This window comes from Bicyclus anynana, chromosome 18 (genome assembly GCF_947172395.1).
Source record: "Bicyclus anynana chromosome 18, ilBicAnyn1.1, whole genome shotgun sequence".
NCBI classification, from domain to species: domain Eukaryota; kingdom Metazoa; phylum Arthropoda; class Insecta; order Lepidoptera; family Nymphalidae; genus Bicyclus; species Bicyclus anynana.
The window spans coordinates 6,144,989-6,159,988 of NC_069100.1; the positions used below are offsets into that span (position 1 = coordinate 6,144,989).

Below are 15,000 nucleotides of genomic sequence, written 5' to 3' on the forward strand. Positions count from 1 at the left end.
ACTTTCTTTATTTAGATTACATTTAGTGGCAACTTGCTTGATATGGCGGCAGCTATTTTTTTTTTTTTTTATGTATGTCCAGCGATAATTCCGTCATTTGTGGACCGATTTTGAAAATTCTTTTTTTGTTTGTTTTGAAGGGTTTGATTTCAGGGTGGTCCCATTTTTTTTCATGTCAGGATCATGATGATGATGGCATCCTGGAGAAATTGAGGGGAACTTTCGAAAATCGTAACGACGGCTAGTGCGTTTGTTAGTGTTTTCATAAGGTATTTTAAACCGCTACAATTTTATGAAGGTCTGGAGTTGGTCCATCATCAGAGGAGCCGAAACACAGACCAGTACCTTTTGTTTGGGCTTGATTTATTTGTTGGCAGTTAAGGGAACTCCTCGACGGTTCACAGTAGCTACCTTATGTTTTGACTTGATAATTTTGTGTTGATGAGAACTTTCCACCTTGGACAGGTTGTGACTGTATTAGGGGTCTGGTGACGAAGATGAAGGGGAGTTAAGGGAACTCCTCGACGGTTCACAGTAGCTACCTTGTGTTTGGACTTGATGAACCATATGGATTGTGACTGCATGCATGCAGGGGGTCTGGTGATGAAGACGGGGGACAGTCACCATTCACGTTTTTCTCAATATTCATATTACGTGTGGATAAAGGGGCAGTGAAATTTTGTATATGAGTTAAGGTAAAATTAAATAAAATTAAAATTGGGATTATAGGACTTAGATACTTATTATAAGAAAATAACACAAATAATATTTGTGTTCACACTCATTAGGTGTGCTAACACTAAAAATTTAAAAATAAAAATAACATCTTACCCATATGCTACCTTCTGATCAGTTTGAAGGCGGTGCCAATCCAGTGTCATGTTTTATTAAAAAATTAAAATACAAACTTTGAAAAGCTCTTGATTTTTTTTTCACATATTTTTTCGTTTTTAACTATAGTGGTGAATCGTTCAATATTGTGCTTACCAAGGTTAAACCTATTAAATTATTATCACTAACTAATGTTAAGTTTTGTTAATTTGTTAAATACTACGATATACACCGCTGTACTATTATGATAATTTAATTTCATTATTTTCGTAACCAGTTGCATAAAATTAGATTTCATGCTTTCACATATCACAGTGTAAATAAATAAATTATTTAAACAGTCGGGACCTGTAAAAAAATGTAGACGAACATCATTCTATTCAATATAATAATAGGTCCCGACTGTTTTCTAATTTTCCAATTTTCTAATTGCTTTCTACACACGTGGACTGAGCTTGTTATTTTCTTTTCAGTTTTTGTATAATTTATGCAGTCGGGTTTTTTTTATTTGTTTAATTAATTTATTTATTTCACAACACCTTTTCAGTTACGATAGATATATTTGTTGGTTGCACGTTACAATAACATGTTGCAATAGTAAAAAAAAAAAAAATGTTTTTTTTCACTTCGACTCTATATAGCGTCTCACAGGTAGTGTTGTTGGTTTTTTTTTTTTATTTTTTTTCATTTCACCTATCTAAGAAAGAACACTTGGGTTATTAACCTCCTCCTTTTTTTTTTTTGAAGTCGGTTAAAAATGTAAATACCCTAAACAACAACAACAACAACAACAACAACAACAACAACAACAACAACAACAACAACAACAACAACAACAACAACAACAACAACAACAACTAGTCGAGTAGAAAGTGTAGAAAAAGTTGTTCACGAAACACCTCGCCATCCGCCAAACCCCAAAAACCCCCCCCCCCCCCCCCCCCCCCCCTCCGAGTCATTTTCGTAGTCGAAAATGTTTTTCCGGCCCGTTTTCGGGACACACAATAAACGAACGGCTCGATTTTTTGATTCGTTCAAAATAACACATACACATGTACACAGATTGCGCCGTCAGCGCGTTTACTACTATGACAGGGTCGTGGCGCGTCGACGTTTGAGGTGATTGTGTGAGAGTCTGGTGGCGCTCGCTTTTCTTCTCGGGTGTCGACGTGACACGGCGCGTGTTGTGCGTGTGCGCGTGCGCGCGTGTTATTGTGTTTTGCGATATGTTTGAATATATACGTACGTACGTACATGTCAATATATTAATTTATATGTGTGTGTACGTATGTATATATACGAATATACAACGTGGTGCGTGTGCGCGCGCGCGTACGTTCAAAAACAAAAAAAAACAACGGCGTTGCAACCGACGGAATCGCGTTTGACGCTTTTCCACACCCCGTGTAGTATGTATAATCGTCGTACGGCGAGAAATTCACAAACCACGGTGTCGGTAGCTTGATTTACTGTGTGCGGGGCGGCATCGTGTGTCGCCCTGGAACAATGTGTACTCCCAACTTGATTGAGCAATCAGTGAGTCTGGATGACGGTCTCTCACACTCCGGGCGACGACCCACGTGTGGTTTTCCGCAGAGTCACTGTTAAAACACTTACGGCTTCACTCTAGCAGTGGAGCGCCGTGTGTGGTATGTACGTCTCGTTCATAGAACGTTCAAGTTTCTTTGGGACCCGACGACAGCACTGCGAGAGTGTCTAATGGCATACTTTTCTGTGCGGTCGGAGGACGTGTCCTGTGAGATTGCGTCGTGTACGCTCTTCTTGCACAATGTCGGGCACCGCGCCGCGCTCCGTTCGCCGGAGCCGTGGCGCGATCACGTGCTTCAGAGGCCCTCTGCCACGCACGCACACCACCACCCACTCCCCCGCCTGTCGCGTGCGACGTGTGTCCGTCGAGCTTCCGGGTTGGGGACGAAGTGTGGGTGTGTGTTTGTGGGTCGTGTGGCGGGGGGAAGAGAGCTTAGATGATATATCGATATCTGCTCCCTGGTTGATCCTGCCAGTAGTTATATGCTTGTCTCAAAGATTAAGCCATGCATGTCTCAGTGCAAGCCGTATTAAGGCGATACCGCGAATGGCTCAATATATCAGTTTTGGTTCCTTAGATCTTACTCGGTTACTTGGATAACTGTGGTAATTCTAGAGCTAATACATGCAATCAGAACTCTGACCAGTGATGGGACGAGTGCTTTTATTAGATCAAAACCAATCGACGGAGGGCCTCGCGTCCGAAGTCGTTAATTTTGATGAATCTGGATAACTTTTGCCGATCGCACGGTCCAGTACCGGCGACGCATCTTTCAAATGTCTGCCTTATCAACTTTCGATGGTAGTTTCTGCGACTACCATGGTTGTCACGGGTAACGGGGAATCAGGGTTCGATTCCGGAGAGGGAGCCTGAGAAACGGCTACCACATCCAAGGAAGGCAGCAGGCGCGCAAATTACCCACTCCCGGCACGGGGAGGTAGTGACGAAAAATAACGATACGGGACTCTTACGAGGCCTCGTAATCGGAATGAGTACACTTTAAATATTTTAACGAGGAACAATTGGAGGGCAAGTCTGGTGCCAGCAGCCGCGGTAATTCCAGCTCCAATAGCGTATACTAAAATTGTTGCGGTTAAAAAGCTCGTAGTTGCATTTGTGCGCCGCGCTGTCGGTGCACCGCATCCGCGGTGATACTGACACGTCTGCGGAGCATATCGTCGGTGAGCCGTCGTTAACGCGACGGTTCAATATCAAAATCCTATCGCGGTGCTCTTCGTTGAGTGTCGAGATGGGCCGACAATTTTACTTTGAACAAATTAGAGTGCTCAAAGCGGGCTCAAAATGCCGCTTGAATATTTCGTGCATGGAATAATAGAATATGATCTCGGTTCTATTTTGTTGGTTTTCAGAACTCCGAGGTAATGATTAATAGGGATAACTGGGGGCATTCGTATTGCGACGTTAGAGGTGAAATTCTTGGATCGTCGCAAGACGAACATCAGCGAAAGCATTTGCCAAAGGTGTTTTCATCAATCAAGAACGAAAGTTAGAGGTTCGAAGGCGATTAGATACCGCCCTAGTTCTAACCGTAAATATGTCATCTAGCGATCCGCCGACGTTACTACAATGGCTCGGCGGGCAGCTTCCGGGAAACCAAAGATTTTGGACTCCGGGGGGAGTATGGTTGCAAAGCTGAAACTTAAAGGAATTGACGGAAGGGCACCACCAGGAGTGGAGCCTGCGGCTTAATTTGACTCAACACGGGAAATCTCACCAGGCCCGGACACCGGAAGGATTGACAGATTAACAGCTCTTTCTTGATTCGGTGGGTGGTGGTGCATGGCCGTTCTTAGTTGGTGGAGCGATTTGTCTGGTTAATTCCGGTAACGAACGAGACTCTAGCCTGCTAAATAGGCGTCGTCATTTAGGTGTGCGCGACTCCGGTCGCGCAACTCACTGGCGGCGTATTAAAGTTCTTCTTAGAGGGACCGGCGTCTTCGAGGCGCACGAGATTGAGCAATAACAGGTCTGTGATGCCCTTAGATGTCCTGGGCCGCACGCGCGCTACACTGAAGGAATCAGCATGTTCTCCCTGGCCTAGAGGCCCGGGCAACCCGTTGAAACTCCTTCGTGCTGGGGATTGGGGTTTGCAATTATCCCCCATAAACGAGGAATTCCTAGTAATCGCGGGTCATAAGCCCGCGATGATTAAGTCCCTGCCCTTTGTACACACCGCCCGTCGCTACTACCGATTGAATGATTTAGTGAGGTCTTCGGACCGACACGCGGTGGCTTCACGGCCGTCGGCGTTGCTGGGAAGTTGACCAAACTTGATCATTTAGAGGAAGTAAAAGTCGTAACAAGGTTTCCGTAGGGGAACCTGCGGAAGGATCATTAACGTACCGCGTACGCACATGTTTGCGTTTGCGCGTGCTCGTGTTGTCAGAGACGCACCGATCTAACCTCACTCACTCACTCACTCACTCACTCACTCACTCGCTCACTCGTACCACCCAACAAAACGACAACGCATGTGCACAACAAAAAACGAGAAAATGAAAACCATTACCCTGGACGGTGGATCACTTGGCTCGCGGGTCGATGAAGAACGCAGTTAACTGCGCGTCATAGTGTGAACTGCAGGACACATTTGAACATCGACATTTCGAACGTACATTTCGGTCCGTGGAGAAACATCCAGGACCACTCCTGTCTGAGGGCCGGCTGCATAAATACACACACCACACTGTCCACACAGTGCGACACGTGGCGCGTCCGGTGCAGTGCGTGCGTGCGCCGTTCGACGAGAGTGTCTCTCGATCGGCGGCGGCGCACGCGCTCCGCAGGTCCGCTCAAAAATATCACACGTGTGTGCGTGTGCGTGCGTCCGTGCGCGCTCGTCCCACCGACCCTTCCGTTTACGGTGAATCTGTGGCGACGTACGCGCGCACGTGTACGTGCGTGCCGCTGACGCGCACGCGTAGGCGGACTCGACGTCCGGACTCGCGCGGCGGCGCCGTGCGCTCTCGCGGCGCGCCCCTCTCGCCTCGCGGCGGGGGAGCGCGCTCGCGTGCGCGAACGGCGCCGTCGAGCCGACGGATATCGCGTCTGCCTCCACTTTTATCGTTGGCCTCAGATCAGGGAGGATCACCCGCCGAATTTAAGCATATTAGTAAGCGGAGGAAAAGAAACTAACCAGGATTTCGTTAGTAGCGGCGAGCGAACGCGAATCAGCCCAGCACTGAATCGCGCGGCTTTAACGGTCGCGGGAGATGTGGTGTTCGGGAGGTTCCGCTATCTCGCCGTCGCCGCTCCCGTCAAAGTTCGTCTTGAACGGGGCCGCTTTCCCGTAGAGGGTGCCAGGCCCGTAGCGACGGAGCGAGGCGGCGAGAGGGACGCTCCTCAGAGTCGGGTTGCTTGAGAGTGCAGCCCTAAGTGGGTGGTAAACTCCATCTAAGGCTAAATATTACCGCGAGACCGATAGCGAACAAGTACCGTGAGGGAAAGTTGAAAAGAACTTTGAAGAGAGAGTTCAAGAGTACGTGAAACCGTTCAGGGGTAAACCTGCGAAACTCGAATGAACGAACGGAGAGATTCATCGACATCCGACGGCGCGCGGGCGCGCGCCTCGATGTCGCGCGCGTGCCCCCTCGCGGGTGCCGCGGCGCGGCACGGGTCGCGTCCGTCCAGTACCGTCGGCGTCGTGCACTTCTCTCTCAGTAATGCATCGCGACCCGTTCGACGTCGGCTTGAGCGCCGTCCGATTCGCCCAGCGGCGGGCTCGCGCCCTCCGCTGGACCGCGACGGTGGCCGGCCGGCTGTCGGACGGTATAGAAGTGAACCGCGCACGCGCCTCGCGCGCGTCCGGCCCGACGCAAGCTCGCGCCGTACACACTGAAGGTCGCGGTCCTGCCTGAGCGCGGACCGCGACGCGGCGCCGCTGCTGTCGCAGCCGTGACGTCTCGGACCGTGCGCGTCTCAGTCTGCGATGAGTCATTTTCGGGCACTCGCAGGACCCGTCTTGAAACACGGACCAAGGAGTCTAGCATGTGTGCGAGTCATTGAGTTGTCTTTGTCACAAAACTGAAAGGCGCAACGAAAGTGAACGTAGGGAGGATGGAGCGCCGGTCCCGGTCGGCCTCCCGCACTCCCGAGGCGTCTCGTTTCCAATCCGTGAATGCAGGCGCGCTCCGAGCACAGATGCTGGGACCCGAAAGATGGTGAACTATGCCTGGTCAGGTCGAAGTCAGGGGAAACCCTGATGGAGGACCGTAGCGATTCTGACGTGCAAATCGATCGTCGGAACTGGGTATAGGGGCGAAAGACTAATCGAACCATCTAGTAGCTGGTTCCGTCCGAAGTTTCCCTCAGGATAGCTGGCGTCGACAGCGACAGTCCCATCCGGTAAAGCGAATGATTAGAGGCATTGGGGCCGAAACGACCTCAACCTATTCTCAAACTTTAAATGGGTGAGAGCTCCGGCTTACTCGAACGATGAAGCCGGAGATCTGATGACGGTGCCAAGTGGGCCAATTTTGGTAAGCAGAACTGGCGCTGTGGGATGAACCAAACGTAGTGTTAAGGCGCCTAAAAAACGCTCATGGGACACCATGAAAGGCGTTGGTCGCTCATGACAGCAGGACGGTGGCCATGGAAGTCGGAATCCGCTAAGGAGTGTGCAACGACTCACCTGCCGAAGCAACCAGCCCTGAAAATGGATGGCGCTGAAGCGTTTTGCCTATACAATACCGTTACGGGCAAGTGGGACGCGCGCTCCTCGGACGCGCGTCATTATGCCGTAACGAGTAGGACGTGCGCGGCGGAGAGCGCAGAAGGGTCTGGGCGTGAGCCCGCTTGGAGCCTCCGTCGGTGCAGATCTTGGTGGTAGTAGCAAATACTCCAGCGAGGCCCTGGAGGACTGACGTGGAGAAGGGTTTCGCGTGAACAGTAGTTGCTCGCGAGTCAGTCGATCCTAAGCTCAAGGAGAGATCTTATGTCGATGCGGCGTGTTTTCTTTTGTGACAAACAACGCCCGTTGAGCGAAAGGGAATCCGGTTCCTATTCCGGAACCCGGCAGCGGAACCGTTTCAACAATCGTTCCCTCGTTTCAAAGCGAGCGTTCGACGGGGTAACCCAAAGTGGCCTGAAGACGCCGCCGAGGGGTCCGGGAAGAGTTTTCTTTTCTGCCTGAGCGTTCGAGTTCCATGGAATCCTATAGAAGGGAGATATGGTTCGGAACGCGAAGAGCACCGCATTTGCGGCGGTGTCCGGATACTCTCTGCGGACCTTGAAAATTCAGGTGAGGGATGTACGTGGAGATGTCGCGCCGGTTCGTACCCATATCCGCAGCAGGTCTCCAAGGTGAAGAGCCTCTAGTCGATAGAATAATGTAGGTAAGGGAAGTCGGCAAATTGGATCCGTAACTTCGGAATAAGGATTGGCTCTGAGGACCGGGGCGTGTCGGGTTTGGACGGGAAGCGGATGCGGCCGGTGCCGGGCCTGGTCGATGCTCGTGCGTCTCTCGGGGCGCTCGGGCGGAATCCGGACCCGCGTTCCGGCCTTCCGCGGATCTTCCTAGCCGTAAGGCCGCGTCGGTTTCGTCTCGTGCGCGACCGGCGCGGTTCTGTACGACCGCCGTTCAACGGTCAGCTCAGAACTGGCACGGACAAGGGGAATCCGACTGTCTAATTAAAACAAAGCATTGCGATGGCCCTCGCGGGTGTTGACGCAATGTGATTTCTGCCCAGTGCTCTGAATGTCAACGTGAAGAGATTCAAGCAAGCGCGGGTAAACGGCGGGAGTAACTATGACTCTCTTAAGGTAGCCAAATGCCTCGTCATCTAATTAGTGACGCGCATGAATGGATTAACGAGATTCCCGCTGTCCCTATCTACTATCTAGCGAAACCACAGCCATATTCGTATAAATAACATGAACAAAGAATGCAATACACGAACTCTGCGCAACGCAAGTGGTCGTAACAAAGCACGTACGACGAGTTTCTTTTTTGGGTAACGTTCGAAAATTATGTTTCACTCGTGTCATTTAATTTTTTTATTTATACTGGAGTACGACTTGAGGCTTGCGAGACTTTAATATTGTCCAAGTTTTGCCCCTACCCCGTATTGCATTGACGCCCATTGGCATTGATTTTTGTACATATGTAAATTATTTATCTTGGAAAAATCATACGCATTCGTTAACCTAATAGCATAAATAAATCTTAGAAATTGTTTTCGGAAATTGAAACTTTAATTTACACAAAATTAATTTCTGAACGCACGTTTATACGTCAATCATTAACAAAATTAAGTTGTTGTGTTTTTTTTTTTCAATCAAAAACCATGAAAATCTCGAGCTGCTGATCAGCTGATCTCGAGTTATAAGTGTTGTAACGTTGAACCGACTTTCTTTATTTAGATTACATTTAGTGGCAACTTGCTTGATATGGCGGCAGCTATTTTTTTTTTTTTTTATGTATGTCCAGCGATAATTCCGTCATTTGTGGACCGATTTTGAAAATTCTTTTTTTGTTTGTTTTGAAGGGTTTGATTTCAGGGTGGTCCCATTTTTTTTCATGTCAGGATCATGATGATGATGGCATCCTGGAGAAATTGAGGGGAACTTTCGAAAATCGTAACGACGGCTAGTGCGTTTGTTAGTGTTTTCATAAGGTATTTTAAACCGCTACAATTTTATGAAGGTCTGGAGTTGGTCCATCATCAGAGGAGCCGAAACACAGACCAGTACCTTTTGTTTGGGCTTGATTTATTTGTTGGCAGTTAAGGGAACTCCTCGACGGTTCACAGTAGCTACCTTATGTTTTGACTTGATAATTTTGTGTTGATGAGAACTTTCCACCTTGGACAGGTTGTGACTGTATTAGGGGTCTGGTGACGAAGATGAAGGGGAGTTAAGGGAACTCCTCGACGGTTCACAGTAGCTACCTTGTGTTTGGACTTGATGAACCATATGGATTGTGACTGCATGCATGCAGGGGGTCTGGTGATGAAGACGGGGGACAGTCACCATTCACGTTTTTCTCAATATTCATATTACGTGTGGATAAAGGGGCAGTGAAATTTTGTATATGAGTTAAGGTAAAATTAAATAAAATTAAAATTGGGATTATAGGACTTAGATACTTATTATAAGAAAATAACACAAATAATATTTGTGTTCACACTCATTAGGTGTGCTAACACTAAAAATTTAAAAATAAAAATAACATCTTACCCATATGCTACCTTCTGATCAGTTTGAAGGCGGTGCCAATCCAGTGTCATGTTTTATTAAAAAATTAAAATACAAACTTTGAAAAGCTCTTGATTTTTTTTTCACATATTTTTTCGTTTTTAACTATAGTGGTGAATCGTTCAATATTGTGCTTACCAAGGTTAAACCTATTAAATTATTATCACTAACTAATGTTAAGTTTTGTTAATTTGTTAAATACTACGATATACACCGCTGTACTATTATGATAATTTAATTTCATTATTTTCGTAACCAGTTGCATAAAATTAGATTTCATGCTTTCACATATCACAGTGTAAATAAATAAATTATTTAAACAGTCGGGACCTGTAAAAAAATGTAGACGAACATCATTCTATTCAATATAATAATAGGTCCCGACTGTTTTCTAATTTTCCAATTTTCTAATTGCTTTCTACACACGTGGACTGAGCTTGTTATTTTCTTTTCAGTTTTTGTATAATTTATGCAGTCGGGTTTTTTTTATTTGTTTAATTAATTTATTTATTTCACAACACCTTTTCAGTTACGATAGATATATTTGTTGGTTGCACGTTACAATAACATGTTGCAATAGTAAAAAAAAAAAAAATGTTTTTTTTCACTTCGACTCTATATAGCGTCTCACAGGTAGTGTTGTTGGTTTTTTTTTTTTATTTTTTTTCATTTCACCTATCTAAGAAAGAACACTTGGGTTATTAACCTCCTCCTTTTTTTTTTTTGAAGTCGGTTAAAAATGTAAATACCCTACACAACAACAACAACAACAACAACAACAACAACAACAACAACAACAACAACAACAACAACAACAACAACAACAACAACAACAACAACAACTAGTCGAGTAGAAAGTGTAGAAAAAGTTGTTCACGAAACACCTCGCCATCCGCCAAACCCCAAAAACCCCCCCCCCCCCCCCCCCCCCCCCTCCGAGTCATTTTCGTAGTCGAAAATGTTTTTCCGGCCCGTTTTCGGGACACACAATAAACGAACGGCTCGATTTTTTGATTCGTTCAAAATAACACATACACATGTACACAGATTGCGCCGTCAGCGCGTTTACTACTATGACAGGGTCGTGGCGCGTCGACGTTTGAGGTGATTGTGTGAGAGTCTGGTGGCGCTCGCTTTTCTTCTCGGGTGTCGACGTGACACGGCGCGTGTTGTGCGTGTGCGCGTGCGCGCGTGTTATTGTGTTTTGCGATATGTTTGAATATATACGTACGTACGTACATGTCAATATATTAATTTATATGTGTGTGTACGTATGTATATATACGAATATACAACGTGGTGCGTGTGCGCGCGCGCGTACGTTCAAAAACAAAAAAAAACAACGGCGTTGCAACCGACGGAATCGCGTTTGACGCTTTTCCACACCCCGTGTAGTATGTATAATCGTCGTACGGCGAGAAATTCACAAACCACGGTGTCGGTAGCTTGATTTACTGTGTGCGGGGCGGCATCGTGTGTCGCCCTGGAACAATGTGTACTCCCAACTTGATTGAGCAATCAGTGAGTCTGGATGACGGTCTCTCACACTCCGGGCGACGACCCACGTGTGGTTTTCCGCAGAGTCACTGTTAAAACACTTACGGCTTCACTCTAGCAGTGGAGCGCCGTGTGTGGTATGTACGTCTCGTTCATAGAACGTTCAAGTTTCTTTGGGACCCGACGACAGCACTGCGAGAGTGTCTAATGGCATACTTTTCTGTGCGGTCGGAGGACGTGTCCTGTGAGATTGCGTCGTGTACGCTCTTCTTGCACAATGTCGGGCACCGCGCCGCGCTCCGTTCGCCGGAGCCGTGGCGCGATCACGTGCTTCAGAGGCCCTCTGCCACGCACGCACACCACCACCCACTCCCCCGCCTGTCGCGTGCGACGTGTGTCCGTCGAGCTTCCGGGTTGGGGACGAAGTGTGGGTGTGTGTTTGTGGGTCGTGTGGCGGGGGGAAGAGAGCTTAGATGATATATCGATATCTGCTCCCTGGTTGATCCTGCCAGTAGTTATATGCTTGTCTCAAAGATTAAGCCATGCATGTCTCAGTGCAAGCCGTATTAAGGCGATACCGCGAATGGCTCAATATATCAGTTTTGGTTCCTTAGATCTTACTCGGTTACTTGGATAACTGTGGTAATTCTAGAGCTAATACATGCAATCAGAACTCTGACCAGTGATGGGACGAGTGCTTTTATTAGATCAAAACCAATCGACGGAGGGCCTCGCGTCCGAAGTCGTTAATTTTGATGAATCTGGATAACTTTTGCCGATCGCACGGTCCAGTACCGGCGACGCATCTTTCAAATGTCTGCCTTATCAACTTTCGATGGTAGTTTCTGCGACTACCATGGTTGTCACGGGTAACGGGGAATCAGGGTTCGATTCCGGAGAGGGAGCCTGAGAAACGGCTACCACATCCAAGGAAGGCAGCAGGCGCGCAAATTACCCACTCCCGGCACGGGGAGGTAGTGACGAAAAATAACGATACGGGACTCTTACGAGGCCTCGTAATCGGAATGAGTACACTTTAAATATTTTAACGAGGAACAATTGGAGGGCAAGTCTGGTGCCAGCAGCCGCGGTAATTCCAGCTCCAATAGCGTATACTAAAATTGTTGCGGTTAAAAAGCTCGTAGTTGCATTTGTGCGCCGCGCTGTCGGTGCACCGCATCCGCGGTGATACTGACACGTCTGCGGAGCATATCGTCGGTGAGCCGTCGTTAACGCGACGGTTCAATATCAAAATCCTATCGCGGTGCTCTTCGTTGAGTGTCGAGATGGGCCGACAATTTTACTTTGAACAAATTAGAGTGCTCAAAGCGGGCTCAAAATGCCGCTTGAATATTTCGTGCATGGAATAATAGAATATGATCTCGGTTCTATTTTGTTGGTTTTCAGAACTCCGAGGTAATGATTAATAGGGATAACTGGGGGCATTCGTATTGCGACGTTAGAGGTGAAATTCTTGGATCGTCGCAAGACGAACATCAGCGAAAGCATTTGCCAAAGGTGTTTTCATCAATCAAGAACGAAAGTTAGAGGTTCGAAGGCGATTAGATACCGCCCTAGTTCTAACCGTAAATATGTCATCTAGCGATCCGCCGACGTTACTACAATGGCTCGGCGGGCAGCTTCCGGGAAACCAAAGATTTTGGACTCCGGGGGGAGTATGGTTGCAAAGCTGAAACTTAAAGGAATTGACGGAAGGGCACCACCAGGAGTGGAGCCTGCGGCTTAATTTGACTCAACACGGGAAATCTCACCAGGCCCGGACACCGGAAGGATTGACAGATTAACAGCTCTTTCTTGATTCGGTGGGTGGTGGTGCATGGCCGTTCTTAGTTGGTGGAGCGATTTGTCTGGTTAATTCCGGTAACGAACGAGACTCTAGCCTGCTAAATAGGCGTCGTCATTTAGGTGTGCGCGACTCCGGTCGCGCAACTCACTGGCGGCGTATTAAAGTTCTTCTTAGAGGGACCGGCGTCTTCGAGGCGCACGAGATTGAGCAATAACAGGTCTGTGATGCCCTTAGATGTCCTGGGCCGCACGCGCGCTACACTGAAGGAATCAGCATGTTCTCCCTGGCCTAGAGGCCCGGGCAACCCGTTGAAACTCCTTCGTGCTGGGGATTGGGGTTTGCAATTATCCCCCATAAACGAGGAATTCCTAGTAATCGCGGGTCATAAGCCCGCGATGATTAAGTCCCTGCCCTTTGTACACACCGCCCGTCGCTACTACCGATTGAATGATTTAGTGAGGTCTTCGGACCGACACGCGGTGGCTTCACGGCCGTCGGCGTTGCTGGGAAGTTGACCAAACTTGATCATTTAGAGGAAGTAAAAGTCGTAACAAGGTTTCCGTAGGGGAACCTGCGGAAGGATCATTAACGTACCGCGTACGCACATGTTTGCGTTTGCGCGTGCTCGTGTTGTCAGAGACGCACCGATCTAACCTCACTCACTCACTCACTCACTCACTCACTCACTCGCTCACTCGTACCACCCAACAAAACGACAACGCATGTGCACAACAAAAAACGAGAAAATGAAAACCATTACCCTGGACGGTGGATCACTTGGCTCGCGGGTCGATGAAGAACGCAGTTAACTGCGCGTCATAGTGTGAACTGCAGGACACATTTGAACATCGACATTTCGAACGTACATTTCGGTCCGTGGAGAAACATCCAGGACCACTCCTGTCTGAGGGCCGGCTGCATAAATACACACACCACACTGTCCACACAGTGCGACACGTGGCGCGTCCGGTGCAGTGCGTGCGTGCGCCGTTCGACGAGAGTGTCTCTCGATCGGCGGCGGCGCACGCGCTCCGCAGGTCCGCTCAAAAATATCACACGTGTGTGCGTGTGCGTGCGTCCGTGCGCGCTCGTCCCACCGACCCTTCCGTTTACGGTGAATCTGTGGCGACGTACGCGCGCACGTGTACGTGCGTGCCGCTGACGCGCACGCGTAGGCGGACTCGACGTCCGGACTCGCGCGGCGGCGCCGTGCGCTCTCGCGGCGCGCCCCTCTCGCCTCGCGGCGGGGGAGCGCGCTCGCGTGCGCGAACGGCGCCGTCGAGCCGACGGATATCGCGTCTGCCTCCACTTTTATCGTTGGCCTCAGATCAGGGAGGATCACCCGCCGAATTTAAGCATATTAGTAAGCGGAGGAAAAGAAACTAACCAGGATTTCGTTAGTAGCGGCGAGCGAACGCGAATCAGCCCAGCACTGAATCGCGCGGCTTTAACGGTCGCGGGAGATGTGGTGTTCGGGAGGTTCCGCTATCTCGCCGTCGCCGCTCCCGTCAAAGTTCGTCTTGAACGGGGCCGCTTTCCCGTAGAGGGTGCCAGGCCCGTAGCGACGGAGCGAGGCGGCGAGAGGGACGCTCCTCAGAGTCGGGTTGCTTGAGAGTGCAGCCCTAAGTGGGTGGTAAACTCCATCTAAGGCTAAATATTACCGCGAGACCGATAGCGAACAAGTACCGTGAGGGAAAGTTGAAAAGAACTTTGAAGAGAGAGTTCAAGAGTACGTGAAACCGTTCAGGGGTAAACCTGCGAAACTCGAATGAACGAACGGAGAGATTCATCGACATCCGACGGCGCGCGGGCGCGCGCCTCGATGTCGCGCGCGTGCCCCCTCGCGGGTGCCGCGGCGCGGCACGGGTCGCGTCCGTCCAGTACCGTCGGCGTCGTGCACTTCTCTCTCAGTAATGCATCGCGACCCGTTCGACGTCGGCTTGAGCGCCGTCCGATTCGCCCAGCGGCGGGCTCGCGCCCTCCGCTGGACCGCGACGGTGGCCGGCCGGCTGTCGGACGGTATAGAAGTGAACCGCGCACGCGCCTCGCGCGCGTCCGGCCCGACGCAAGCTCGCGCCGTACACACTGAAGGTCGCGGTCC

General features: G+C 49.1%; 4 non-coding genes and 1 pseudogene across 4 annotated transcripts; all 5 read left to right on the forward strand.

Moving 5' to 3' along the window:
* The first annotated feature begins 2,835 nt into the window (after positions 1-2,835).
* Positions 2,836-4,738, forward strand: LOC128199003 (small subunit ribosomal RNA). The gene has a single exon (XR_008251706.1). It is a non-coding gene; the product is annotated as a small subunit ribosomal RNA (ribosomal RNA).
* A 169-nt stretch (positions 4,739-4,907) lies between these two features.
* LOC128199027 (5.8S ribosomal RNA) lies at positions 4,908-5,064 on the forward strand. Its single transcript, XR_008251731.1, has one exon. It is a non-coding gene; the product is annotated as a 5.8S ribosomal RNA (ribosomal RNA).
* Positions 5,065-5,468: 404 nt separating this feature from the next.
* Positions 5,469-8,658, forward strand: LOC128199092 (large subunit ribosomal RNA; annotated as a pseudogene).
* Positions 8,659-11,584: 2,926 nt separating this feature from the next.
* LOC128199004 (small subunit ribosomal RNA) lies at positions 11,585-13,487 on the forward strand. Its single transcript, XR_008251707.1, has one exon. It is a non-coding gene; the product is annotated as a small subunit ribosomal RNA (ribosomal RNA).
* Positions 13,488-13,656: 169 nt separating this feature from the next.
* LOC128199038 (5.8S ribosomal RNA) lies at positions 13,657-13,813 on the forward strand. The gene has a single exon (XR_008251742.1). It is a non-coding gene; the product is annotated as a 5.8S ribosomal RNA (ribosomal RNA).
* Positions 13,814-15,000: the final 1,187 nt, after the last annotated feature.